This window comes from Portunus trituberculatus, chromosome 14 (assembly GCF_017591435.1).
Source record: "Portunus trituberculatus isolate SZX2019 chromosome 14, ASM1759143v1, whole genome shotgun sequence".
Classification (NCBI taxonomy): domain Eukaryota; kingdom Metazoa; phylum Arthropoda; class Malacostraca; order Decapoda; family Portunidae; genus Portunus; species Portunus trituberculatus.
In genome coordinates this window covers 16,066,668-16,081,435 of record NC_059268.1, presented here as the reverse complement: position 1 = coordinate 16,081,435, position 14,768 = coordinate 16,066,668, and the positions used below count along the sequence as shown (strand labels likewise).

The following is a 14,768-nucleotide window of genomic DNA, read 5'->3' as shown; positions in this document are numbered from 1 at the left end:
GCGGCGGGCAGGCGGCGAACGGTGTGTCCTGGGCGGTGGTGTCTCCCTGCTGTCTGGAGTGGCACTATTCTTTTATGTTAATGCGTCGCTGCTGTCTCATCTTGTTTATATTTTTTGGACTACAAATGAGTGGTTGTGTAAGGCGCGCCGCTGCCGTGTCTCTCGCAAAGTTGCTATCCACACCGCTCCACGCGAATCGACCTTGTCTAGTTAGCGGAAGCAGTTATGCAAAGAAAAATTAAACTACAACAGTTCCGAAGTTTAACTGCACGCACTGTTCTTGAGAATTAAATTGCTGAGGGAGGAATCGTCATGCGATGTGAGGGAACACAAGGGAACACCAGTAACATATTTCTACGTAGGAGAAAAGTGATTTAGAGTTTAAGGATTGTTATGTTTGACTTGTAATCGTAAGTGTCTGGAGAATCATCGCGCCGCCAGGTCTGAGGGTAAACAGTTTAAGGTGAGATGTTTCACTCTGCTACACGCTTACTTTTCTCTTCCGTGACTTACTTGAGTACTGGACAGAATTTCATTATCAGGACTAACTGATCAATTGACTGAATAATAGGTATTTTGGAGCCTCTATCATGATGATACTTTGTCTCAGTGAACTTAAACTTTACACAAGACTTGTTGAAGGAGGAATCGTCTTATGATGGAACTTTTATTCTTTAATCTAAGAGTAGGAAGACGAGACTTCTTATTTTGTCTACATTCGTGTCATTTTCTCCGTAACAAGAGGCCGAAAGAGGGAGACGAACTAGTTATCTGCCAGTCCAGTATGTATATTCACGAGTCCAATTGTGCAGAGTGGTGCAAGAGTCGTGCAGGAAACACAGCGCGGGTACCTCTACGACACACATTTCCATTTTTCATCAAAAAATATCCAGCAGCCGTGTAATGGAAAGGGATAAATTATGGATGAGCACCGAGGTACGTAGGTAGATAGTCTCCTAAAGAGTACCTCGCTTGATGAAGACCTTTGGGGGGGATGGAGTGGAGATGGCGCGTGCGCAGGTCTCCGTGGGTATGCCGGCCCAATAGCTCCCGCCGCTTCGCTGTGTGAAGAGCGGAGGACCTGCCTGCCAGTGTTCCTGTGGCTGAGGTACGTTCTCTAGATATTTTATTTTCTTCTTGGCGTTAACAGCGAGTATTATTTTGTTCATTAACTAAGCTGAAATACATTTGCTGTTTTGGTATTGGAGGTGTATAATGAGGTGTACCATGCTGCTGTATCCTCACTCATTATATAGGTATTTTCAATGTACTTGTAATCACCACATTTCAATACTGGGTTTATTTCATATCTTAATAATTCAAGAAGCATTTATTTATTCGTTACCTTGTGTTGCATGCAAGTTTGCTGTCCCGGCCGCCACCTCTGCGCCTTCCCTGGCCAGCGCTGCGAGACCCCAGTGACTGCCGTGATCATCGTGTTGACGTGAACTGGAGAGCTGTCTTCGCTTCGATGGTGAGCGAATTGTGTAATGAAGACCTCTTAATTTGCTGTTCCATAATATTTTCTGTTTGCCAGCTATACATTCAGTTACTCGGATAATGGCAAGTCTGGTGATATTCTGTACTGTTAACTCTCCGACTGGTATTGTTTCTCAGGGTTAATGTGTTAGTGGAAGTCTATCGTACAGCTATGACAACTTAGACAAAGTAGCAATGGTAAGAGGGATTCAACGCTTAGTGTTCGTCTGTATCTGCAAAGTAAAATGCTAATTACTCTAACAGGTCATCATTGTCATTGAGAACTAGTTTGCTGTGACGACCCCTCGCTCCTTCCGTTCACAAGATAGGAGTAATTTAGAGAAGTAGTATAGTGATATCTTAGCGTTATATTATTTGTTGGTAACGAATGTATGTATCAAAGAAAAACAAATGTTAGGAGTCGAGGCTTCACTAATCGATTCCGAACGGTCATTTTCCATTTACGAATCTAATTAGACCCATGGAGTATCGTGTAGGAAATGAAGATTAGTTCGGAAACTCGTTGAGGTGAGTTTTCCTTGCATATCACAAGTTTAAGGAAAAATTTAAGTGATAGTCTTAAAATGTCTGAAATACTCAAATTGGTTCGAGACTGCGAGGGACTGTTACCTATTCTTTTTTTTTTCTCGTTACCTAGTTGAGTACGTGGCCTTTTGTTGAATAATACAGTACCACTAGCCACAGTACATAACATTTCCCTCGGGCATTGTCGAAAATCAAGAAAAAAGCAATACTGGAATAAGTTAACAGTGCTGACATCTCGTATCCTGGCGGGGTTTTTAGACGTCATAAGCTGCCAGGTAACTAATCAAGGCCAATCACACACCGCAAGAGACCCACGTGTTTTAGAATAGGTATTTAATTGCAGTGCTTCTTTTTTACGTAACTGGCTCTCATTACTCGCGAAGATAGGGGTATTTCTATAACGAATCTCGTATTAAAGTGAAGATATGTATGATTCATCTGTTTGTATATAAGAACCAAACACGGACATTTGCCTGTAATAGATACTTGCAGTCTAGTATATATATTCCTCCTCTTATATGAAGCTGTGACTTGTAACCATTATTTAATACGGAGTTAGCACTAAAACGCACATAGTCACACGTACACGCACACGTACACGCACACTCGTACACGCACACACGTACACGCTCACACGTACACGCTCACACGTACACGCACAAACACGCGCACACGCACAAACACACGCACACGCACAAACACGCGCACACGCACACAAACACGCGCACACGCACACAAACACGCGCACACGCACACAAACACGCGCACACGCACACAAACACGCGCACACGCACACAAAGACACGCACACAAAGACGCGCACACAAAGACGCGCACACAAAGACGCGCACACGCACACAAAGACGCGCACACGCACACAAAGACGCGCACACGCACACAAAGACGCGCACACGCACACAAAGACGCGCACACGCACACAAAGACGCGCACACGCACACAAAGACGCGCACACGCACACAAAGACGCACACGCACACAAAGACGCGCACACGCACACAAAGACGCGCACACGCACACAAAGACGCGCACACGCACACAAAGACGCGCACACGCACACAAAGACGCGCACACGCACACAAACACGCGCACGCGCACGCGCACACGCGCACACTTATACATACATACATATACATGCATACATATACATGCATACATATACATGCATATTTATACCTTTTGATGCTACAGTAATGCCAACGAGAAAAAAATACCTGTAGGATAGTCCAGCCTCAGCTACAACTCAAAGCCTGTCCACTTCCATTCAACACTAGTCTTGAGTTCACCGCAGGACAAAAGGCTCCTCCAATCCCCCACAATCTTATCCACTTGTCCCTGATGGCGATGGGGGTCATTGAAGGGGATCATGGTTAAAGGAAGGCAAGTTTTTTTTTTTTCTAATGCCACACAAAACCGGCTTAGAGATTAGGCTGGGAACACACTGGTTCTTGTTTGTCTAAATGCACCGGAGTGGTATATCTGAACATGCTACTGTAGTGTTGCATTGTAGAGTTTTGGGATTGTTGAAGTTGAAGTTTGGTGTTTTATGCAGATTTACGTGATGCGAGAAATATTACTGTGATATGTGATGAGCAGAAGTTTTGATCCTTAAGTGAATTTTTCTGGATCGTAAATAAAATAAGGACTTACCCAAACAAACCTTCAGATCTGGACAGTTTTCTTAGTGTGTAGAAGTACCGTTAGTTAGGTGGTTCAGCTTTTAAGTTCTCCATCTCTTACCCTTTCTGTCCTCTACTCTCTCTCATAACTTGCTTCATCAACAATCCTTCACTTCACCTCCTGCTGAGCTTTCTCGTACCCAACACCAGGCATGCCCCCTCTGCTACCTTCCCCCACCTCCGCCTCCATCCTCCCTAGCCTCACACTTGTTATCTTCTCTTTCCACTCCTTCCGCCTCCCGCGCAGCACATCAGCAAGTCACCGAATGTCTTCACCTCCCCTTGCCTCGCTCTTCACTTTGTTGTTGACGTTGTTGTTGTTGTTTTTTTTTGGGGGGAAGGCATTGCTTTAAGGCACCTCAGTGGATTACATTTACAGGGTACAATCATTAAAATGTCTGTCCTCCTCACATTAATAATATGCTTTATTCAAACACTGAAAGATCCCAAAGTCTCCCACGTATGATAAATTATGAAGTACTTAAGTCTGATAAACCATACTTATGATAGTGTTTCATGTTGAGGAATTAAAACCAGAAGTCTTAATTTTACGTAATCCTTAGGTAAATAATTGAAGTTAATGTAAATGTTTGGGGATCAAAAATGTCATCCTGATAGCGAACACAATTTTCGGCACGAAGTGTTTCTTTTACTGGAACTTGTAAAGCTGTTATAAAGTCTGATACGTAGCAAAGGGGCGTGTTGTGGCGCGCCCCTGGAGACCTGGCATTGTGTAGTTCACCGGTCGTACTCTTCCCCTCCCTGCCGCCACCCTGCCGATACAGCATTCTACCTCTTCTTCACCAGTTAGCACGAGTGTAAGAAGCAATTCGTTCACCGTGCGTCGCGTTTAGTCTGAGTTTTATGATAGAGGAGTATGGGACATTTTAATAGGGATATAAAGTTAATTTGCCAAGCTATAAACATGAATGAGACACACAGACCAGTCAGCAACTGAGAGCATCGCGCGTACCTGCGTGTCATGAGGAGGAGGCAAAACTCCATGGCATTGAGTAGAGTAAGTCATACACTGCAGCACACTGTAGGGCGTGGCTCGTTCTGCACAGCAACCGGGCATAGCGCGGTGGCTGGCAGGCGGCCATGGATGTCACATGCCAGGTTGCTTGCCACGAGGACCTGTCCAATGCCCGCTACTCGGTACTGCGGATGGCAACATATCGGACCAGAATAGACTCCCCAGGACAGCGGCGGTGCAAGCGTGCGTGATACCAGGCGTCAGGGTCCGCGGTGGTGATGGGGATCGGAAATGACGGGTGAGATGGCTTGGCGAGTTCTTGTACCCATGCCGGCTTGCCTTCCGCTCCGTTATCCTCTTGCCTTGCCTCAGGTGTTCTCAAGGCAGAGGGTGTTTCGTAGAAGAGAAAAATATAGTGTGTGTGCACGAGTGTGTTGGAGAAGGGAACGTAAAAAGTGTGCCTGCTTGTCTTCCCAGTCCTCGTCACCTCTGCTCTTCCTTCTCGTCTTTCTTTCTCCTTCATAACTTCTTCCTTGTTTTTTCCTTCCTCCTCTTACTGTTTCTGTGACTTCATGTCCCTATGGAGCAAAAGTAAGAACCTTCTCCCCTAACTTGTGTATGACTAAACTTTTAAAGAGATATCATAAATTACTTACATCCGATACTACTTCTAGCAAACGGAGCTGAAGACGGTACGATTTCTTAGCTGCCTCAACGTTACCGTTCGTGTCTGGGACGGTGAATTGGAAGATCTAAGAGTTTTATTTGAAAAGTTTATAATTTGTTCCCTCGTCTACGGCATCTCTATTCCTGACCTTGCCGGCTGAGATACGAGTGGTCTGTCTCTTGTCCTGATGTCCTGGGGTCATAGGATCTCATTTTTCTCCGTATGAGTTTGACTTTTAAGGATATCGTTTTAAGCCATATTTAAGTGATGTTTAGACACGGAGGAGAGGATGTACGCTGAATGCATGCTTGTCAACTGTCCACCTATAAGACGGACAGGCAGTTGTATATACATGTAATAACGTAACTTGTCATGTCTTCTCTCACATTCAAGGAAATCAGCGAGAGTAAAACTAAAGAACAGTGAAATTAACTTGGACAATTTAGATATAAACTTAAAGCGAAATGTTTCCATGTTTTATTATTTTGTCAATATGAGCTAAAAAAAAAGTTTAAAGAAGGATTTTCCGACTTAGACATTTCCCCAATTTATAGTACTGTAACTCCACCCCGTTGTCATTAACTCCGAAACGTTAATTAAGACCTCCACTTCATTCCCCACTAATTCATTTGACTTGATACACGAAGGGAATGTGCTGTGTACAACATTTATTCCTTCTGTGTATCTTGTCACCACCACGTTAGCTTCCCATGCTGAAACATTATAATTAGTATTAGAATTTTATATCCAATTTGTACCGGCGTGTATGTGGAATGTGGAGAGATGGTGGGTAGAGATGGAAACTGATAAATATGGAACACAGTAGTTGGGAGAAGAGCTGGGGTGGAAGAAAGAGCAATGAATGAAGGTGGGAGACGACCTATGGTGTAGATAGTGGAGGCAGGAGATAGTGATAGAAATATGCAGTAGGTGGAGCTAGTGGAGTGGTGGCGGAGAGACGGAGGATTGAGGAGACGAAGGAGGGTGTCTCTGTGGTGACTCATGCACGTGAAATACATACTCATCAGTAAATTCGTGCAGCAATAAACTCCCTCACTGAATTAGAGTAAAACTGAAGAAACAGCATTAAAAGCATACTTAAGATTGGAGCCCCCACGTAGTTAATAGTAGTAGTTTTGCACGCGTTGGAAGGTCTCGCCCTGCCGTGTTAGGGAGGTTTGATACGGAAGAGGACGTGTTGATGTTTATGCATTACGTGTTTTAGCTTCAGAATGGAAACGGTCACTAGAATACGTAAATTTAAGGAACAGTATAGTGGTGGGACAGTAATAGTTTTTGTTTTTTTATCGTTTATTGACACATACATGAGTGATTAAACATTTATGCGAACATCAACGCCGGAGCAGCCACAGAATGTATTCATGGTGAGAAAGAAAATCAGTGATGGCAATAATGATATAAATGAGAAATAACACTTATAAAAACGCATAGCAAGATTGTGGTAGTGGTTGTGAGATGATACTAATACCAACTTATTTTCAGCATCACCTTCAGTTCCATCCTTGTTTTACTGGTTAAGGATGGAAAATGGTGCGTCCCGAGGTGACGAGACGCCCAAGTAAAGAACTCTACTCCATCTCGCTTGGCTCGCTCGGCTAAGTCCCCTTCGTGCTTCGTTCAGCAGCACGTTCCGCCGCCAAAGCTAAGTAGAAGCATCAGTCACATACCTACTCACCACACACCCACCAACACGTACTCTCCTCCCACCCACCCACACGATAATACAGTACACGCACAACGAAACACGAAATGTACTGCACGATTAATTAAGTCCGTCACGTTTACTGAAAACTTTACGCGTACACACGTTCTCCTATGCCAAAGGGTCCCACACAGCAACACTACCGGTACTCTTCACTAGTAGTAACATTCTTTTCCGGTAAGTAGACTTGACATACGTAATTTATTGGTGAGGATTATTTTTCCTAATTATCCTTTATTTTCAGAAGCATCTTTAATGTAGAGGAAGGACGTGAGTAGCGTTCATTACCTCTGTTCTCGGGAGTGAAGGCGAGAGAGAGAGAGGCAAGGTATAATAATAATTAGTAGCTAGATAGACAAAATATTTAAATATTAATTTTTAATATACTTTATTTGTTTATTATATTTATTACATAATAAATATTATTTTTAAATATTAATTTTTAAATATACTTTATTTTTAAAAATAGTTTTACTATTTTATATTACATAAATAATATATATATATAATATATATAGACTTTTTATAATAAAAAATCATTACGTATACGGTAAAAGCTGGTCAAATTTTTTTTTCTAGATGACTACCGTTACGACACTAATTATTATTGTTTATTATATATATTGTTATTAAATATTAATTATATAATAAATATTATTGTTTATTATTATATATATATTGTTATTAAATATTAATTATATAATTTATTATTTGTTGTACGTAGTAACTGACCAATTTTTTTTCTTCCAGATGACTACTCTACCGTTACGACACTGAAGAGAGAAGATACTACTACTTCTCCGACGGATTTACAGGAGGAGAAGGAACACTGAAGATGCTTCTTCCGATCTGGTGTGGAGACACTATCTCAGCAGCATCCCTCCTCCTCTGTTGTGGAGGACTTCTTTGAAGCTGGGAAAACGAAAAAATCAAACGATGAATATTCATGTGTAAATCAGCAGTTTGTACGCGTCAGCTCCTGTAAAACGCTTTTCTACACAGTCCCAGCAGCGACACCATCCATTCATTATTCCTTTCCTGTCTTCTCCATTCTTTCATCCCTAACTACGTCAGAGAGAGAAATCCTGTCTCCTCACATCAGCACCACATGCTCCACCGTCTCGTCCTCTCATGTCACACACATCTGACACACTAGCTGCAGGACTCGACCATCTCTATCTGTAGTTCCTCACATCACACAACTGTGCCCTCCTAGCTCGGAAGAAGACAAAATCATTTTGATTCCTACCAGCTATTTCTCTCATCCAACCCTTCCTCCATTTGCTTCCACTATCAATCATTCCACAGGAACACACCTTTCAAGCTATTCTTTCATAGGTGCTCCATCCCATATCAGCTCAAAACCTTCTACTGCTGTGTATCTATCTATCTCCTTTCAGTCAATTCATTCACAACAATCATATCCTCAGCTCTTCTGGCAGGCTGGTTTGGTTCTGGGGAAGGAGATTAATAATTATGAAAGTGCTTTTTAGCTGTCTTTATAAACAACAAACACAGGAATGAAAGTGCTTTTTAGCTGTCTTTATAAACACAGAAAAAATCCCAGATAGCACAACTTATTAGATAGAGCAGAAGAACGAGAAGCCGACAGGTATTCACGTAAACTAAAGGAGACGGTAGAGGAGATTTTTTTTCCCCAGTTTTACTACTTTCTCCTTAGTTACGTGAGAATGAATGAATAAAAATACCTGTCGACTAAGTCACCAGCAAATGCAGACTAAAAATAGACGAAGTCACCAGCAAATGCAGTTGAACAACAAAAATGCAAAGTACTAAGCGTAGGTAGAGGAAATCCACACGAGGTACACGATAAATGTGGCCGTGGGAAGCAGCTCAGAATATGAAAGATTCTGCCTAAAAACAGGCAGTGTGTGTTTTCTCTGTTTGCAAGTGTGTGTCCGTACGTGTATATCAAAACATGCTGATTTATTCTGTAACAGGTGCCATGAGGAAGCTTACTGAGATGGAGAGAAGCCAAACTTTGGTAGCGATACTGTACGGGACGGGTGTTCGTGACCTGCATTCTAAGAGGCTGTGGACTTCAGGTAGGAGAAAGCAAGGGGAAGGTACGCTTAAGAAACTCAATGATCCGTACTCTATATAATCAAGATAGAAAGGGGAAGTGGTGTAGAAAAAGACTTGCTAGTAATTATTGACCAGGGGAAGTGGTGTAGAAAAGACTTGCTAGTAATTATTGACCGACTCGTACAGCATCTATGAAAGGAATGTTGGTTGTTCCTCTCTCATACCTGCAGCGGAATCGTAGAGGCTGGGCTGGCTGTTGTTGCCCGCAACGTCACTCGGTTTTATGGTCTTGCAACATGTGTAGAGGCAGGTGTGGACAGACAGGACTGACATTTTTGTGGCGGATCTATGTGGCTTATCTGTGGAAAAAAAGTGCTTACAGATATGCAAGATTGCGAGCTAGCTGTCGTGCAAGACGTATTATACATACCTCCTGCCATTCCTATCCTGGAGCATTTACAATTAAGAAAATTATTAAATAATAAACAACTCTTACTTCACATAAAAACTGCATGCACCTCGCTACATACACATAAAACTGCATGCACCTCGCTACATACACACTTCACTCAACATTGAAAAAAAACATCCAAGGAGTCCCATTTCATTTTCACTTAGGGACGGGCACCTCAGTGGGCCTTTTTTAACATTTTTGTTGCCCTTGGCCGATTGTCGGTCTTACATAAAATAAATCTCCACATTACCCTGTGACTGAAATAAATCTCCACATTACCCTTTGACTGATGTAACGCCTCCACATTACCCTTTCACTGATGTAACGCTACGTGGGAAAAAAGCTTGCGTTTATAAATTCATTACTTTTGGTTGACATTTAAAAAGCTTGTGGTCAATGAATAAAGGATCTGGCATGAAAATTGTTAGAGAGTTGTTTTCAAGGTCCTACAGAAATATACCATGTTTACAATGCAGTGACCTTTAAAGAGCAAAGGTTACCAAATGTTATCCCTTCCTAGCCCACTGCATTCTATTTTGAGGATTTTACAGGAAAAGGAAAGGAAAATATCTGCATGGATGGAAGCAAGTCTCTTCTGTCTGGGTAGGTGCACGTTCACCTGACTCATAATGTCGTGGTGTTTAGAATAATACATCCATCACCACCACCACCACGCCACCCCACCACTCCTGTCATCACCGTTATCACCACAACCACATCATCCGGAGCACTCACCACTCCACCACCACGAGTCCCCAAACTCACCACAACAGGCCAAATTCCGCTAATGATTAAATCTCCCCTCAGCGCAGCAATCACCACCATCACCGCCACAGGAATCTCACCACCACCACAACTGTACCACACAAAGCATCGTTGCCACCGCCAATACTGTTCCTGCACATTTTCCACCAATACTGCTCTGCCTCTCCTGGTGGTAGTGGTGGTTGTATTGTGTTCTCAGGATCACAAAGGCTAACAGAGTGCTTATTTATGTAAGTGCTGAAATACACAAATAAAGGATTTAAAAGTACGAGTCGTGCACAGGAATTAAGCAAGATTCGTGTGCTTGTGTGTGTGCGTGCCTAAGACTTGTTGTAACTAAGGCCAAAACAACAATTTCCATATCATACGAATGAAAATGTTCAGATGCAATGTGAAAGGAAATTTTTAAAGGAGTAAGTATTTTTAAGAGGGATTTTCAAGATAATTTGTGATATAGATTTTTCAATAGGGTTTTACTGTATTATGGAAGTTCTCAAGGCATTTTTTTTTTAGAATTCTTCAGGTAGTTTTCGATTTAACCCCTTCAGTACCATGACGCGTTTCCATTCATTCTGCTTACTCATGTGGGGGATTAAAATAATGAAGACTCTGCCCATTAGGCTTCTGACCTCCATGGAATTTTTCTAATGTCAAAATGATCTAATCGTACACAAATCTCAAGGTAAAAAATGTGTACCAGTATTAAAGGGATTTTCACCAGCATGCTCAAGAGTATCCACACAAAGCAAACCATGGAACGACTAATGACCAACTCTCACGTCCTCGTAATTATCTCCCGCACTCCTGGCACACACTCAGAATTATCTACAACGCTGGGAAACTCGCCTCAAAGCTATACGTCCAAGCAAAGTTTCATTATACGTGACTCGGAATTTAAAACTCTTATCACACCACTCCACCAAATACTGCCTTGCTCCACCGTGGCCAAGCTAACCACTCACCTGTCACATCCTTTATCGCTGCACGGCCGAAGTATCCATGCTCTCGAACGGTCCACAATGCAGCTACGAGGGATCACAGACGAGGTGGAGAGCGAAGACTTATCAGAGGAAGGTAACAAAGAGGGAGCAAAGAGGGAGTGAGGAGTGGGCCACGAGCGTACATCACTGCCTGTATTAGGGTCCCAGGTGTTAGCAGTGCTTCAGTACCGTCTCGAATTCTGGGATTTGAAGTCTCGAGAGTCTTGATTATGTCCATCTCAGTTAAACCTGGAATATCAAAGTCATTTATAGCGCCTTCTCAGTTCAATAAGAGTAATTTTTTTTATGTATGTACAAAATTGAAAATGGTCTTTGTCTCTGTCTCTCCCCCATCCCTATATACCTCTCCTCCCTCTCTCTCCTTCTTCCCATCCCTGTATACCTCTCCTCTCCCCCTTCCCCCTCTCGCCATTCCTCTCTACCTCTCCCCATCCCTCTTTACCTCTTCTCTCCCCGTTTCTCTCTTCCTCCTCACCCCTTTTCCCCCCTCCCCTCTCTGCCTCTCTACTTCCCTACCTCCCGCTCTCCCCCCTCTCTCTCCCTCTCGCCCTCTCCCCCTCTCCCTCTCTCCCTCCGTCTCTTTAATGCCCCTCTCCCTTCCCTTCTCTCCCCTAACTCTCTCTCCTTTTCATCCCTCCCTCACGTCACCCATCCGCCTCCACCAGATAACCCCTTACCACTCACTACCACTTCTCTCGTCACCCCCTCCCTCTATCTCTTCCCTCTCTCCCCACCACCATAGAACCACCACAGTAGTCTCTCGTAATAACATTCTAATTCGAGACACTTCCTTCCCCGTCCTCTTTCCCAGATCACCCCCCAAGAAAGATCAACCTATCAACGTTGTGACCTTGTAATTCCTCCCTGTGTGTATTAAAAGTTCTCCCCCGGAATGTCCTCTATCATCGGGAATAGTCATCTCGCATGCACCTAACCATGCACAGCTTTCCCCGTACCTTATTTTAGTATAAACACTTGATGGGTACAGCTTATCTCTATTGTGTTGTCGGGGTCTCGCTTTCACAGGCTTATTTAAAACCCCTTCCCCCTCTCTCACCGCGATCATTTTCAAAGACCATAGAGACGATTAGCCGAGTTCTAAAGAGTTTGTCCTATTGATAATGCAGAAAATTTGTCAAGTCACTGGGATTACAGAAACACCCTTAAAAACCTGTGTCACCTCAACTAGAGCCCTTTGAAAATAGTGAAGGTGCGGCGCGGAGGTGTTTCAGAATATGGACCTCGTAATTGTGATCCCTACCTCTATTTTGGTTTTTATTTATACATAGCTCTTCTATCCACATTATCTCACCGTGTCAACAGGAAGGGGCATCAGTACAGTCACAAAGGGAACTTACCTCTTATGAAACGCAGTGAGGTGTTGTGTATGCTGCTGCTTGCATCTGTCTGTCTTGAAGTTTCCCAGATGAACAGAAGGGCAAGGTGGACAACTGAGGAGGCCAAGCAGTTTCAGGGAAGGCCACAGCTGCGAAGTATCACGGAATCCGGTCACACACGTCCGTCCCAGGCAGGATCAACGCCCTCAGTGGCCACGGCTCCTCATTGCTTTGTTGATTCAATACAGTGAGACATCTGGTTCGTTTCACTTCCACAGTAATAGAATAGCAACGCATTCTAATTTGAGCAAAAGAGCAAAGAATATTAGCTGAATGAGGGTGAAGGATAAGGATGTGCAAAATTAAGATAGGAAAGTTTCAATGTTGATTTTCTTTATGTATGACAAGTGGTTCAGGTGAGATTACTCGTACCTGGCTAGCAGAGTGTTTTTAACCCCTTAAGTACCATGACTCGTTTCCATATTCATTCTGCTTACTTTTTGGTGATTTTATACAGCTTCAGAAACTCATGTAGGGGATTAAAATACTGAAGACTGTGGCCATTAATCCTCTGGCCTCCATTGACCGTTCCTAATGTAAATAAAATGGTCTAATCGTGCACAAATCTCAAGGTGAAAATGTGGGCCAGTCCTGAAGGGGCTACTGTTAAGTGGTAAGTATGTAAGTGAAAATGGTGATGAATATACTTACTTTGAAAGAACATTCAAATTAGAAGTCTCGATAGGTTAAAAGATCATATACATTAACCCCTTCAGCACTGGGACGCAATTTTTACCTTGAGAATTGTGTACGATTAGACCATTTTATTGACATTAGGAAGGGTCTATGGAGGTCAGAAGATTAATGGCCACAGTCTTCACTATTTTAATCCCCATATATGTCTCTGAAGCTGTAGAAAATCACCAAATAGTAAGCAGAATGAATATGGAAACGCGTCATGGTACAGAGGGGGTTAATGTAAAAGAATAACAGGTGGATTGGTACATTTTACCTATAGACTGCCACGTGTAAATTGAGTGACTTTTTACACCTTTCCCTATGCCTGACTTCGGGGGGTGTACTGGCCTGTCCCACTCCTTTATCTCAATTGTTATGGAGAATGTTATGTGATCTTTTAATTCAAACATTCAAAAGTGAAGGTAGTTGCTTGTTTCATTCTCTCTCTCTCTCTCTCTCTCTCTCTCTCTCTCTCTCTCTCTCTCTCTCTCTCTATGGAAAACAGGTAGATGAATGTTTATTGACGAGAAAATCTTTATTCATACATCCAAGAGTGAAGATAATTACTAGTTTCTCTCTCTCTCTCTCTCTCTCTCTCTCTCTCTCTCTCTCTCTCTCTCTCTCTCTCTCTCTCTCACTAGTAGACAGGTAGGTAAACAAGAAATTATGGACATACGAGTATACAGCCATGAAGCAAATCGTATACGAGCACACACACACACACACACACACACATCATACATGACACATCACACACACACACACACACACACACACACACACACACACACACACACACAGGACTAACCCAACAGCCCACAGCAAAGATCAAGTGGCGTTTTGAGTTGAGAGAGCGCGGAGAGGCTGAGGTTAACAATACAAGGAGTGTGGACACGAGGACCACGCTGACAAAGCTAAGAGTGGCTGGAACAGGAGGCAACGCGGCTAAAACACACAAGCGGTGAGCGGTGAAGGGGCAGTGATGGGATGAAGCAAAGTGGTCGCTTAAGTACCAGCTGTGAATTGACTTGTTGAATCGATTGTTGGATGAAACCAACTGGGAACGATAACTAATTCAATACATGGAGATGAATTTTTTTTTTTAATTCTTTCGTGGAAGGTTACGCAAGAAATTAATCTTTTTATCTTTGTGATTGATTATTTTAAAGGTCATAAGCACGAGTGTTATAAAAATTAGTAAGTAGACGTGAAGAACTGATGAAAGGGAAGAAATGAGGAAAGGACAAGGAAAGAGAGGCAGATGAATAATGCAAGAGAGAGAGAGAGAGAGGAAGATGAGGAAGAGTATAAAAGTGAACAGGGTGCCATAAATTAATTCAT

General features: G+C 42.8%; 2 long non-coding RNA genes across 2 annotated transcripts; one reads left to right on the top strand and one right to left on the bottom strand.

The window, feature by feature from the left end:
- Positions 1-936: 936 nt before the first annotated feature.
- Positions 937-7,960, top strand: LOC123503788. The gene is made up of 4 exons (XR_006674607.1): positions 937-1,108; positions 1,363-1,474; positions 6,867-7,414; positions 7,837-7,960. It is a non-coding gene; the product is annotated as an uncharacterized LOC123503788 (long non-coding RNA).
- Positions 7,860-12,947, bottom strand: LOC123503787. The gene is made up of 4 exons (XR_006674606.1): positions 12,711-12,947; positions 11,314-11,580; positions 9,357-9,491; positions 7,860-7,998 (listed from the first exon to the last, which is right to left on the bottom strand). It is a non-coding gene; the product is annotated as an uncharacterized LOC123503787 (long non-coding RNA).
- Positions 12,948-14,768: the final 1,821 nt, after the last annotated feature.